The 15,157-nt window shown below is 43.2% G+C and overlaps 1 long non-coding RNA gene across 3 annotated transcripts in view; it reads left to right on the plus strand.

Moving 5' to 3' along the window:
- The window catches only part of LOC138149411 (uncharacterized), a 55,120-nt gene that overhangs the window by 3,151 nt on the left and 36,812 nt on the right, over positions 1-15,157 (plus strand). For 2 of the 3 annotated variants that reach the window (XR_011165322.1, XR_011165320.1), the window contains exon 2: positions 14,583-14,964. The exons of the other annotated variant lie outside the window; for it this stretch is intronic. This is a non-coding gene — a long non-coding RNA (uncharacterized lncRNA). The remainder of the gene's footprint in view (positions 1-14,582; positions 14,965-15,157) is intronic. 3 annotated transcript variants of the gene reach the window in all.

A 15,157-nucleotide genomic window follows, 5' to 3' on the forward strand; every position in this document is an offset into this window, starting at 1 on the left:
AATACTCATTTCTGAGTGCCATTTCTACTGATCCTCATACCAAGCCCATGAGGTTGGTTTGATAGATATTATTATCTTCAGTTCATATATGAAGAAGCCAATGCTGATTGGCCCAAGGTCACAAAGCTGGAATATATGTCACAATTGGAGAACCACAGATTTGGAAGGGCCCTTAATCATCTGGGATTCTGTCACTCTAAGGTAAATGGGTACTACTATGTTTAGGAAAGCATCCCTAAAAGAGAAAAGTTCTTTTTTTTTTTTTGGAGGGGGTACCCTTCCCCTTTTGTGACCTCCTGGGCCTGAGCCTTTGCCTGGTTCAAGTCCAGAGTCATTCCTAAACTCTCCCAACTTAAGGACTTTGGTTCGGGCCTCAGGGCCCAGTGCATGGACACCACCCAGAATGGACCCCAGCCAGTTCCTGGAGGGTAAAGTCTGACAGGAAGCTCAAACCTTCCCACTGACGCCCCATCCCACCTGCCAGATCCCGCCCTGGCTTGGGCCTGTCCCGGCTGACAATGAAGGGCTTGATTCAACCACAGACAAAGTCCAATTATCCCTCATGAGGAAAAAGCATGGACCTGAGGGAAAGAGAACAATTAGGAGAGATGGGCTGGATTTCCCCAACCCTCCCCCTCCCCTAGTTATAAGGCAGGCTCCTTGTTAGGCTAACAAGTAGACCTGGACTGAGGAAAGGGGAAGGGATTCATGAAGCATCTACTATGTGCTAGGCACTGTGCTAAGGGCTTTACAAAGTCTCTCATTTCAGGAGACATGCATTTGAATACCAGTCTTCCATCAATGACAATTTTTAAGCTCTCTTATAACTTTAGATCCTACTAGGATCTTTGAGGTCTATCCCAGTTCTAAGATGTTAGCATTTTTAATGTCCAATTCATGAGAAAGAACAAGACTTGACCTTTAAAAGATGCCAGGGTCCTCAAGACTCAGCCAAAGTGAAGGCTTCTTCCTTCATATCATGTCTACCAATTGAGTCCCCCAAATTCTGTCTTTGAACCCCCTCCCCCCAGCCTCACTTGGCTGGTGGTTGGTGATCCCTGGTGTTCAACACACATGTAGACATGTACATACTAGGATCATAGTATTATGGAGCTGACTCCTCAGAAAAGAAGGTTGTCTCTTATCAACAAAGATTTATTTAAAAAAATTTTATGTATCCCAAGTCATTAGGCATTATGAGGGTTAAAAGGAGAAGACGCATGTGAGACAGGAATTCTTACTAGCATTTTAAGGGCCCTTAGAATACAGAATGGGGAATATTAGAGCTAGAAGAAACCTTAGAACATACAATATTAGAGCCAGAAGGGAGCTTAGAACCCAGAAGGTAAGAGATAGCAAGGAACAAAGAACACCTCAGAGGGAATGTAGCACAAAGAACCAAGAATGTTAGAGCTGGATGGAGCTTTCTACATCATTTATTCTAGCCCCTAAGAAGGAAAATGATTTGCCTCTAATTGGGATTTGAACCCAGGACCCAGAATCTTGGAGCTGGAAGAGACCTCTGAGGCCATCTAGCAATAACAAATTCTGACTTTGAGATCCTGGAAGAGTATATATCCTTGTGGGAATACATGTATTCCCAGGCCTAGGTGCTACTCAGAGGATGGAGGCAAATGTGGCTGCCCCAAAGGGAAAAGGGTCTTCCTGAGCCTGCTCAATCACTGATCCTTGAGTCACTGAGGGACTCTCCAGGCACTGGGGCTGGAGGTTGACCATGTCTCCTCTGACCTCCCATTCAGTTGGCTTCCTTGGCCAGGAGCCATACTCTTACAGGGACTGCTTACTGTCCCCAACCTCCTACACTCCTTGGTTTTCACTGTACCCAATGTATAGAAAGATAGATGGAAATAGACTTCCCACCTTATTGTTTTGAAGCTTCTATTTAGCTAAAAGCACCCTGATCTGGGAGTCAAGACATCATCATTTCTAGTCATAGCTTTGCCACTGACTTACTAGGGGACTTTGGACAAGTTCACTTGGGTTTAAGTTCCTCCTATGTAAAATAAGAGTATTGAACTAGAACAGGGATGGGAAACCATCGACCTCTAGGCTGCATGTGGCCCCCTACATCTTCAACTGCCACCCTTTGATTGAATCTAAACTTCACAGAAAAATTCTGTGAAATTTAGATTCAGTCAAAGGGCTTCACTTGAGGACCTAGGGGGCCACATATAGCCTCAAGGACACAGGTTTCCCACCCCTGAACTAGAAGATCTCTGATGTCCCATATAGTCCTGGTATTCTACGTTTCTGGGTTCTTAGAACTACGAATCTATTTGACCTGTGAGGCTGGGAATCCAGTGGGAACTCTTGTGTCTGGTCTGGGAAACTGACCTGGAGGTTACCTGTCTTCATCCTGTGGGGGAGAGAGCCTAAACCCAGTTTGGCAATTGACTCACTGTGTGACCTTGGGCAAGCAGCTTAACCTCTCTGTGCCTCAGTTTCCCCACCCGTAAAAATGGGGATAATAATACCTCTTCACAGTACTTCAGAGGGGGGCACTGAGAGGTTTAATTAAAGCTTGGTGAGTTCTTTGAGATCTCCTGATGAAAGGCAATGGGGAAGTATAATGCTATTAATCCATATACAGGGTAATTATCACACTTAGGAAATGGTCCTTTAGAAAGGGATTGGGTGGGTGGGTGGGTGCAGCTCTCAGGAACACAGGCTTTCCTCTTTACAGAAAGATGTCTGGCTGTATTTCTCTCTTTTGTCTGTCTCCTTTGTTGATTTCCCTCTGTCTGGATGTCTCCTCTGTTCTTTTCATTTCTCTCTTGATGTTCTCCATCCATGTCTATGTTTCCATCTCTCCCTGCTTCTTTTTTTCTATCTATCGCTCTCTGTTGACTTTTCTTTCTAAATCAAATTTCAGTCCTATTTTCTTTTAGGAAGCAAGAACATTTTTTTAAGTGCTGGTTTTGATTCATCCACTTGAATACATTCTCCCAGATGTCTGTTGGTGCCACTGTTAGCATTCTCCTTCATTAAAAATGGGATTAAAAAAAATTCTCCTTTCCACTCAATCCTCAAGCCATGGTCAGATTCTTTGTGTCTGAGAACTAGGGCTGGGTGTCATCAACCATGACAGTCTGAGAAGGGTCCCCATTGTCTACAACAATAATAAGAGCTCATATTAATTTAGCATTTCAAGGTTTGCCAAGTTCTTTTCATTCCTTATTTCATGTGATCCTCAAAACAATTTTGGGAGGTTGGTGTCATTATTAGCCCTGTTTTACAGATGAAAAAGCTGAGGCCAAGAAAGGTTAAGTGACTTACCTAAAGTCATATACCTAAAGTGTTTGAAGCAGGATTCAAACCCAGGTCCATATCTAGTATTCCATCCATTCCAGCATGCTGCCTATAAGGGAAAGTGGATATTTATTAAGCACTCTATATGTGCCAAGCACTAGGCTAAACTTTTTACAAATATTATCTCACTTGAGCGATATAGCAATCCTTTGACAGAGGTACTATCATTATTCTCCTTTTACAATTGAGCAAACTTGAGACAGACAGATTCACACAGCTTGTAAGTGTCTAAGGGAGTATTTGAACACAGTTTTTTCTGACTCCAGACTCCAGGCCCAGAGGAATTTGGATCCCCTTCACCTAGGTGCCTCTATGAGGCATCCCTGTGAGGATGTTAGGATCTTAGCTCTAGAGGCTTGAAAAGACAAGAGGCTCTCTAATCCACTGCTCCCTCTATACAGAGAATTAAATCTGTAGGCGAGGGAGGTTAATTAACTTGCCGGAGATCAAACCGGTCATCAGTATTAAGTAGGGTACGAACCCAAGTCCTCTGAAAATCAATCATTCTTTCGTCTGTACTATAATGGATCCCACTGGAACCATATTAGGAGCACTACACTGGAAATGCTGAACTCCAAGACCCAGAAAGCTGACAATGAGGATGAGCTCTAGCACTGGGGGTTTTCAGAGCCTATATCAGGCAGTGGAAGGTCTTACTAAACCAGAAGGGCTCCAAGTACAGGTCTGAGGAGAGCCTCACCAAGTAACAAGCTTATCCCCAAACTGACTGCTGGGTGATGATGGAGGATTTTTTTCAGCCCCAACAACCTATCAAAGGACTAGGTTCTACATCTGTGGGGAAAGTAGCCAAACCAATAAAATTATACATCATAGAATCTTCTATCTAGAGTTGGGAGGGACCTCAGAGATCATCTAGTCCAACTCTCTCATTTAACAGATGAGCAAACTGAGGCCCATAGAAGTTATGTGATTTGCCCAAAGTCACACAGTAAGTGGTAGTGTTGGGATTTGAACTCATGTCTTGTGACTTTACATTTTGGCAGGCTTTTCCCTACACCAGATCCTTGCTTACTCAGAGGAAGAAAAAGATTCATATTGATAGTATGCTATGCAGATATAATGCTTTCACATGTTTATCTCATGTCATTCTATCTTATCTCATTAAAGACCCACTGAAGGATATTATGTTATTTCTCAGATGGGGAAACTGAAACCAAGAAAGGGAAAATGACTTGGTCAAGTGGATCAAGACCTACCAAAGCATCTTTAATGCTAGGCTTGATACGTGGCAGCTTTGTAGGGTCATAGGTACTAGAAAGAACCTCAGAGGTCTTCCCATCCAATTCCCTCATTTCATAGACACAGAAATGGAGGCCCAATGACTTACCCATGTTGTAAGCATCAGAGACAGAATAAGCCACTCAGTGTTTCATAATTGGATTAAATAATTTATCCAAGGCCCTCCATTGGGTTGAGGTAGATTTTTTTTTTCAGTTGTTGGTAGCCTTGTTTTACAAGATGCAAAACCTGAAACCCAGAAAGGGAGACTGACCCAGTCATAGAACTAGTGTGTGGCCTGAAACCCAACCCTACTCTTTCTATTTAGTCGATTCCACCTTTATCACCATGCTAAGTCCTCATCCATAATTTAAGACAAAATTTCCCTAGAGAGGCTTATTGACCCTAAATTTAAGATGAGCTAACATCAGGGTGAGAAGCTTAGTGGGAGAACCAGCCTCAGAGTCGAACAGATGTGGGTTTGAGTATTGCCTCTGATAGCGGCTGATTACATGACTGAGTAAGTCACATAATATCTCACTGCCCCTAGAAAACTGTATAAGACTTTGAGTTGCAGAGAAAATGCTCATCTCTGTTGGTAGAGGGAGTTCCTCAGGAAGGTTCCCTATCTATTCTGTTTTATTTCTTTATAGAGAAGAATTCTTTATTTGAATTATTCATTCTTTTTTTTGAAGAGGTGGGAAGGTAAGGCAATTGGGCTTGAGTGACTCGCCCAAAGTCACACAGCTAGTAAGTGCATCAAGTGTCTGAAGTTGAATTTGAACTCAGGTCCTCCTGACTCTATTCACTGCATCACCCAGCTGCCCCAGGGTTTCCTATTCTAAAGAAATCACCAATAAGGAAAAAAAAGAAAACAGTAAGTAATCATTATGTGGCAAGATGGGGGCAAGGAGAGGAAGAAAGAGATGTGAATGGATAATTCTAACTAGATGGCATAATGGATTGAGGGTTGGTTTTGGAATGAGGATAGGCCTACATTCAAATTCAGCCTCAGAAACTTAGCTGTCAGATCCTGGGCAAGTCATTTAACCCTTACTTGCCTTAGTTTCCTCAACTGTAAAATGGGAATGATAGTAGTACCTGCCTCCAGGGCTGCTGTGAGGATCCAAGGAGATGACATTTGTAAAGTACTTTAGCACAGTGCCTGACATAGAGTAGATTCTTCATAAATACTTATTCTTACCCTCCTTCTCAATTCTGTGTAGGACTCTAACCCAGGCAGGGCTAGAAAGATAGTACTAACTCACACTTCTATCCATATTTAAGGTTTATGAAGGCTTTTCTATCTATTAAGCACCCAACTGTGTGCCAGCCATTGTGCTAAGAGCTAGAGATTAAAAGAAAGGCAAAAGACTGTACCTGCCCTCAAGGAGCTCATTGTCTAATGGAGGAAAAACATTCAAACAACTACATATAAACAGGATCTAATCAGGACAAATTAGAGACAATCAACCAAGGGAAGACACTAGCACAAGGGGGATCAGGAAAAGCTGGGACCTGAAGGATGCCAGGAGAGCCAGGTGGTAGCAATGAGGAGGAAGACTGGAGTCACAGGTGCCAAGCAGGGGAAATCCCAACTGGAGCTGGACTTTCCCAAGTCCTTGTCCCCATGCCTGGAATTCAGCACTGTGGATAGTACAAGGATTACTTTATAAATGCAATTCAGTAGTACAAGGATTACTTTATAAAGTGAAATTCAGAGGGAGGAAATGACTTATACACAGTTACAGCTTATAATTGATGAGGTCAAGGCCTAAACTCAAATCTTTCTCATTCCAAGTCCATTCAATGCCCATTGAGGGGGAGAAGCAGTACCAAGAAAAGCCCACAACGTCTCTAGGGTCTGCTTCTCAGGAGCCCTGCAGTTGGAATCCGCACAGGTTTGTAATAACAATAGAAAGCAGTATAAGGAATAACAATAGCTCACCTTGATGTGAGCCTCAGTTTCCCTGCCTGTAAAATGAGAGATGGATCAGATGATTTCCAAAGTCACTTCAAGCACTAACGATCTAATCCAATATAGCATTTTGTGGTTATGGAAGACTTTACATGGATCATCTTGCTTGGTTATTATAAGGATGGGTCAACAAGGCAGTACATTCTTATCCCCATGTTATGAATAAAGAAACTAAAGAATGATTAAATGACCTGCTCCAAGCCTCTCCAGGCAGATTGTGATAAAAGACTGATATGCTGTCTATGCACCTGGGTGATCAGAAAAAGGCTTCTCAAGAAGGCAGAACTTTGAGTTTTGAATAATGAGAAAGATTTGAACTTGGAACAAGGGAGAGAGATTTTATAAGTTGGAGCAGTAATGAGTATAATGTCTTTGGGAGTCAGTGAGACCAAAATCACTGTTAAAGTTAAAAAAGGAATGTTGGAGATTATCAAATCCCCTTCATTTGAGGAGACATTATTTAGGGTAGCTAGGTGGTATAGTGGATAGAGTCAGGAAGACTCATTTTCATGAGTTTGAATATGCCCTCAGACACTATCTGTGTGACCCCGGGTAAGTCACTTAATCTTGTTTGCCTCAGTTTCCTCATCTGTAAAATGAGCTAGAGAAGGAAATGGCAAATCCCTCCAGTATCTCTGCCAAGAAAACCCCAAATGGGGTCTTGGAGAGTTGGAGATAACTGAATAACAAGACTTGCTCAGGGTCACACAGCTAGTAAGTAGCAGAACTACTACTTTTTATTATTTTCTGAATCCAAGTCTTGTCCCCCTTGGGAGGGTCCACAATCTCCTCTGCTGTCAAATGGGGTTGGGGTGAAACCATGAGGAAACAGGTCTTCTTAGCCCAAATAAGCCCTTTTTACTGGCATAGGGGAGAAGGGTGTCTAATCTCTCCCACATACTCTTACATTTTCTCTCCCTCTTTAACACACATTCATTCATTTATTCATTCAACACAAATTTGTTTATTAAGCCGTGTCCATGTTCAGGGCTGAGGGGTCCCAAGACAAAGAAGATACAGTCTCTGCTCTCATGTGCAGACACTTTTTCACATTCACTTCTGTGGAAAATGTTTTTAAAATACTGACTCTTTGCCAGGCACCTAGATCTGGATTGGGGGAGATAACCAGATTACTAAAATGGGATCCCTGCCCTCTAGGATTTGACAGTACAGCAAGAGACATCCACACAGATAATCATAATACAGGCAGGATGTGATAAGAATATGGGAGGGGTCCAGGTAGAGTGTAGTAAGAACTGAGGAGTGTGAGATCAAGTTCACCTGGGACCAAACATCAAGGAAGGCTTTGTGGAGAAGGTATCACCAAGAATGGGGAGGATTTCACCAGGGTGAGATGGGGAGTGAACAAAATGAACAGATGCACAGAGACTGAAGAGAGTAGGGCAAGAAGAGGAGAGAGACCAGTCTAGCTTTAGGACAATGAAGAATAATGGGAGGAGGAGAAAGGGGAAGAAGAGGAGATAAAGTCTGGAAAAAGACACATTTATCTGCATATACATACAAAGTCTGCATCTTCACACCCACATTGACACAGAACTATGCTCATATACACCTTTCTTCAATATGTACATACAACATATACATTCACACACACACACACACACACACACACACACACACACACACACACCCTCCTGGCTTTAGATCTTGCTTATACTATTGGATTAACCCTATCGATCCAGGAGAGAGCAAGGTCCAAGAGGGAAGAGTCAGGTCCAGGAAGAGCCTGTGGCCTCATTGCCTCTCCTCCCACCCGCCCTCCCTGCCCACTCCACAAAGAGAGGGCTCCTAGAGGTCCACACAACAGCCAGCCCATAGTATGTACACTTCCCATTGGCTGCAGTTCTTTGACCTATTCTCTGTGGCTTATTGATTCACAAAGGGCAGACCCATGTGACTAAGCCCTTTCTATTGGCACATCAGTCAGCACCCATGGGGGAGAGTTGAGGGAGGGGGAAGGCATTAGGGTACCTTTCCAACACCTGTGTAAATAATTCGTCATATTCAAGCTCCTCAAGTATGTTCACCTTTAATGCTGAATCCTCTCTCTTGTTTTCCTTGGCAATGCCCCGGCTAAAGAGGGATCTTTGTTGAAGTGAGCCAAATTGTAGCCTTCTAAGCCCATTCCTTGGTCCAGATTGAGAGTGTTCCCTGGTGATTTTCCAGTCTCCTTCAGGAGAAAGCTGTGACCTTCCCAGGGCATAGCAGAAGAGTGGCCATTCATCTCATCCCCTTGGTCAGTTTACTGCTATAATCATTCAGCAAAGATTTCTAGAGTTCTCTTCCTAAGCACTCAGCTTTGGGCTTCCCAATGCTGTTTGAGGAAGATGTCCAACCTTGAGGACTGAGTCCACTGCTAAGGGATGCTATCTCATCTGACCTGGGCCCTCCCCACAGCATGACAATTCTTTTATTCATCTCTGATTAACTTCTTATCACATTCCCCACAATGACTGTACCACACACCTCCTTCCTCCTTGAAAGCTCCTTGAGGGCAAGGATTATGTCACTTTAAAAAATCTTTATATTCCCAACTTCTAGAACCAGTCTGTGTATATGAGTAGGCACTTGAGAAAGATTTTTTTGAACTATCTCACATTAGCACTGGCTGTTCTGATGACCATCTCATACTGGCTTCTTCATGTAAGTTGTTGTTTTGACATGCTTCAGTCTACCCTGGTGTAGCTGATTGTTTAAACCCAAGTGCAGGATTTTACATCCGTCCCCCCCTCAGTTTCATCTTGGCAAATAGCCCTTTTTCTATCCATCTGAGATCTCTGGGATCTTGATTGGGTCATCCAAAACATTAGGCATCCCTCCAAGCTTTAGAGTTCCAGACAAATCTGGTGAATGGATCATTTGAGGGCACTGGCCATTTGGGACTATGGGGCAAAGGATGGAGAAGTGTTAAGGGTAAGCTTTACTACTGATATGGCAACTAGTGAGAGTGCTTCCTTAAGCCTAAACAGAAGTCCTGGGAGGGCACCCTGGCACCTAGAACTGGTCTGGACCCCATGTTGTTGTGGGATTTTTTTTTCCTCTGAGCAGAACTGGGTTCTTCTAAACTTATCTCAGCCTTTTCTTCATCTTGTCTCAGAAGACTCCAGAGATACATTAGCACTTTTGGAGAGTGCTAAGACTTTCAAACTCCTTATAGTTGCCTAATACAGAGGAGTGTCCAGACAGTCTTGTCTTCATGTCCCTTAAAAGAATTATAAGGAAAAAAACACCTTTCGAATAATCAGAGCTATTAAAAAAAAGAATGTGCTGTCTCAGGGTATAGTGAGTTCCCCGTCACTGGAAATGTTCAAGTGGAAGGAGCGATAGTCAAAGTGGGCTGAAATTAATTCAGGTTTATGACTACAGGGTTTGTTGCCAGGAGGGACCTTAGAGATGGAGTCCAATTCCCTCATTTTATAGATAGCACTTTGAGAGAAAAAAAAGAAGTATCAATCTAATTCAATTCAACTGATTTTTCAAGAGGGCCTAATATGAACAATGCCCTTTGTTTCGTAATGGAGCCACAAAGATGAAAAATGATGTAATTCCTGCCCTCAAATAGCTTACAGTCTATTTAGGGTATGGGTTTCTTGTTGTTCAGTTGTTTTCAGTTGTATCTAACTCTTTGTGACTCCTTTTGGGGTTTTCTTGTCAAAGATACCAGAGTAGTTTGCCATTTCCTTCTCCCACATTTTTTTTCAGATAAGGAAACTAAGACAGACAGGGTTAAGTGACTTGCCCAGGGTCACACAGTTAATAAGTATCTGAGGCCAGATTTGAAGTCGTCTTCCTGACTCCAGGCACTGTGCCACCAAGCTGCCCAGGGCATGGGATATGTACCAAATAGTTGTTTAATGAAGAAGAAGGTGAGGGAGGCAAAGAAAAGAGCCAAGCAAAATCAATCTAGGAAAATGGGCAGTAGGAGAGAGATCACTTTCATCTGGGCCAAGGGGAGTTCCCAGAAGCCTTCATGGTGGAGGTGGCCTCTCAACTGGGGCTTGAAGAAAGTAACAGATATCAACAGGTGGAGATGAGGAGGTTCTGTGTTCCTAAGGGTGTCCAGCAGCAAGGGATAGTCAGCCTGCAGAAATACAGTCACTCAATCATTAAGCTCTTAGTAAATGCCTACAATGTGCCAGACACTGAGCTAAGGGCTGGGGATGCAAAGGAAGGCAAAAGACAGTCCCTGCCTTCTAGAAGCTCACACAGTCTAACAAAGGGACAGAGTGAAAAATGGATGAGTTCAGGAAACAACTTGTAATTCTGTTTGGCTGTCTGTAAAGGGGATTCAAGTGAAACAAAGCTAGAGAGGTAATGCATATTTGTTGAACTGAAAGGGAAAAAAATCTTTTCTTTCATTGACTCATGGGCTCACACTTTTCACAGCATTTTCCTCTTAGACTAACTCCCTCTCTGGTTTTGAACCTGCTCTTCCAGCATGGCCCGCCCTTAATAATAATATCAACAATAGCTAGCATTTATATAGCACTTTAAAGGTTTGCAAAGTGCTTTATAAATATTATCTCATTTAATCCTCATAACAACTCTCAAAGGTAGATGCTATCATTATCCCCAGTTTATGGATGAGGAAACAGAGGCAAAGGTTAAATGATTTGCCCAGGGTCAAACAGCTAGAGTGTCCCAGGAGAGATTTGAATTCAAGCCTTCCTGCCTCCATGTCCAGGATTTTAGCTACTGTATCACCTAGCTGCCCCAGCTCTCCATGGTGGCTCATGCTAAGACAGCAGATGCCAAGCCACTCCAGTACCTTTACCAAAGAAAACCCCAAATGGGGTCATGAACTGGACTGGGACTGGACATGATTGAAAAACAGCTGAACAACCATGAGAAGCCAACAGATATGCTAAGGGCCAATAAATCCATGTGTTTACACATACACGCATATACACATATACATACACACATATGTACATACACACATATATATACACATTATACATACATGTACACAAACACATGCATATATACGTGTGTGTATGGCGGGGATAGGCAACAGGAGTATACAACATAATCCCTGTTAGGATAACAGTCTAGATGAAGAGACAAAGCCATAGGAAACACAGGTAGTGTGGGATTTTAGACAGAATACTGGCCTGGGAGTCAGAAGACCCATGTTCTAATCCTGATTCTGCCATAATTTGTTATATAAATTCACACAACTGAGGGTCACTCTTCCAGGCCTCAATTTCTCCATTTACAAAATGATGTATTAGACTAAATGACCTGAAAGATTCCTTCAGCTATGATGTTCTAAAGAGGTCTTTTTGTTGTTGTTCAGTCATGCCCGACTCTGTCACCCCATTTGGGGTTTTCTTGGCAGAGACACTGGAGTGGTTTGCCATTTACTTCTCCAGCTCATTTTACAGATGAGGAAACTGAGGCAGACAGGGTGAAGTGACTTGCCCAGGGTCACAAAGCTAGGCAGTATCTGAGGCCAGATTTGAACTCAGCTCTTCTTGATTCCAGGCCCAGTGCTCTACCCACTGAGCCATCAGTTTCCTCTCCATTCCTCTCCATACTGCTCTACAGTTTTATGTTCAGTAGTTCCTTTCATCCCTGCTGATCTACTTTCTATGGTCTTGTTTAGCTTGGACATCCTACGTCCCAAGGCTCCTTTCCCCTTTGACAGTCTAGAGAACAAAAATTTGATGGACATTTCCTACTATGCACTCGGCATGATATTAAGAACTCCATAAATAAATACCACAATATGTGATAAATATAGCATGTGTCATGGAAGGGTGAGAAAGGGAGGGATAGGTGTTGGCCCAGGCTATCAGAGAAGGCTTCCTAGAGGAGGTGGAGCTGGATCTGGAAATGCATTCTAGGCCACTTTCCCACAGTCCTCACTCGGCACTTCCACGCTCTCCACCTTCTCCCAGTTTTCCTGGCTGGCGTTGCTTTCTGGCCTCTGGGATCTCTGCCCTTCTTTGCTGGTTCAGTGTTGGCAGATCTTTGCCAGGTTACCCACGCCCCCCCTCCCTGCCAATGGCTGAGTCAGCCCGGGAGGGAGCAGTTCCCCTTCCCAGTCTTGTAAATCCTGCCCTTCAGCCCTTTAATCGGGTTTATGACTCCTCTGTGAATCCCAGCTCCCCTGTTTGACGTTTTCCAGGACCCGGAGAGGCTGCCTGGCCCCTGAGAGACGCTATGGATTCGTCAGACCTCTCGCCGCACGACTTTGGAGGTTGTCTGGGACTCTCTTGGGCAAACCCCCAAAACACATATCCGTCTCTGCCTTCCTTCTCTCCCGCTGCTCCCCACCCCCACCCCCCAGCATTTTTTCCAGTAACATCTAAACCCACGTGCATTGGAAATTGAATCCGGCTGCTCCCAGTGTGTCTTGTTGGACTCATCCCCTGCTGTTGCTGTTGGGGTGAGAGGCTCTGGAGGCCAGACTAGGGTTGGGTCTCTGGGCTTTGAGCAGCTCAGTTTGGGAAGAGGACTGGCCCTACTTCCAGATGGATTAGGGAGTATATTGGCCTGATGGGGGCCTGGACAGAGGTTTGGAAAGGAGAAAGGCTAGGGGACCTGTCCTCCCTCCTTGAGCATGCCCCAGGGTTGCTTTGTAGAAGCACCAATGGGTGTCCATCTGTTCTAATATACAGCATTGCAGACCCTCACACATAGCTGACTCTCATTATTTTTTTTAGAATATATTTAATCATGACATGATATGAATTTACTTTTTATTTAATCATGGCATGATATGAATTTATAGGATCATAGATATGGAGCTGGAAAGAACCTTAAATGTCATGAAATCCAAACTTTCATTTTACAGATGAGGAAACCCAAGTCTTAAAGAAGGGAAATAGGTGGGCAGGCCACAAGGTAATAGGTAAATTACCTAGCAGGATTTGAACCTAGGTCCTCTTACTTTATATTCAGTACTCATTACACTGAACCACATTGTCAAGCATGGGCCCCTCTGGGTTTTGTTAGCAAAGTTAACCACTCTCTTCCTGAAGTTATATTTCTGGGAGTGAGAGGCCCTTTTCTGTAGATCCCCTTTCTAGTCTTCCAAGGTGGTCAAGACAGATTGTCCTGTCTCCAAGGAGTTAGGATTGAGGTGAGGAAAGGGGGTGGTTCTGAAAGGTGAGGATGAATTCCATATATAGGCCTTCTATTTTCTCTGCTTTGTCAAAAGATTCCTGGAGAAAATTCTGGATCAATATGAACCCAAGGCTTTTCTTGTTATCTTTCTTTCCTTCTTTTCTTCCCCAGGAATCAAGCTACATATAGATAGGGTCTGTTATGTGAACACCATCCTTTCATTCCTTATAGAACATAACTTCCTTGAGAGCAGGTACCAGTTCATTTTTATCTTTGCATCCTCTAAACCTAGTATGGTGCCTGACTCATAGTAAGCCCTTAATAAATATATGTTGAATTAAACTGAATTCCCTTCTTTAAGTTTCAGTCCTCAGCTTAAGAAAACTCATTACATAACACACACACTCAATTGGGTATCTTCTTCTTTAGGAAAGTAGGGGGAAAGGGATAAGAAGGGGGTGATAGAAGGGAAGGCAGATTGGGGGAGAGGGTAGTTAGAAGCAAACACTTCTGAAAACGGACAGGGTCAAAGGAGAAAATATAATAAATGGGGGACAGGATAGGATAGAGAGAAATATAGCCTTTCATAACATGACTACTATGGAAATGTTTTGCACAACTGCACATGGATAACCTATATTGAATTGCTTGTCTTCCCAGTGGAGGTGGGTGAGGAGGGGAGAAGGGAGAGAATCTATAAATCAGAGTTTTAAAAACAAACATTAAAAAACTGAGTTTACATGCAACCAGGAAATAAGATATACAGGCAATGGGGTATAGAAATTCATCTTGCCCTACAAGAAAGTGGGGGGGGATATGGGGGGATATGAGAGAGAACAGGGGTAGGGGAGAAAATTTGTAACTCAAAATCTTGTAGAAATGAATGTTGAAAACAAAAAACTAAAAATAAATAAATAAATGTTTTTTTTTTTTTTTAAAGAAAACTTCTGCCCCTCAAGGCGAGGAAAAGGAAAGAAGAAAGAAAATTTGTACTCATATGGCAGTATAGCATAATGCAGAAGGCATTGGCCTTGGAATCAGGAACACCTGGATTCGGGTGCTGCCTTCATAAATTCCAATTATGTGACCATGAGCTAATCACTTTTCAGTGCCCCAGTCAATTCTAAAATGATGAATTACAAATGAGGTACAGATTTGCATTCAGTGGAAGGAGTATCTACATGCAAAGTCCCCTATACTAATAAAATCCTAGATCTGGACCACAAAGAGATTGACATCAACAAGAGGCATGGTGAAAGCCTCGTTACTTGGCCAACACCCACTGTCTTCTTCCAAGGTATCTTGGACTCTAAAAGCAGCAGGTATGTGGCTGGAAGGGACCTTCAGAGGTAATCAAGGCCCTCTTCTTGCCTCCACCCAGGGCTGTACCTAAACCACCCCCAGACAGATGACAATAAACTGACTCATCCTTCGATTTCCCAGAGGGGCTTGTATTGAGGCCAAAAGCAAGAGACCAGAAGTCATAGAGCTGAGAGCTGGCAGAAACATTAGAGG

This window comes from Petaurus breviceps, unplaced genomic scaffold (assembly GCF_028583685.1).
Source record: "Petaurus breviceps papuanus isolate PSGF00001 unplaced genomic scaffold, PetGlider_PUasm1.0 90847, whole genome shotgun sequence".
Classification (NCBI taxonomy): Eukaryota; Metazoa; Chordata; class Mammalia; order Diprotodontia; family Petauridae; genus Petaurus; species Petaurus breviceps.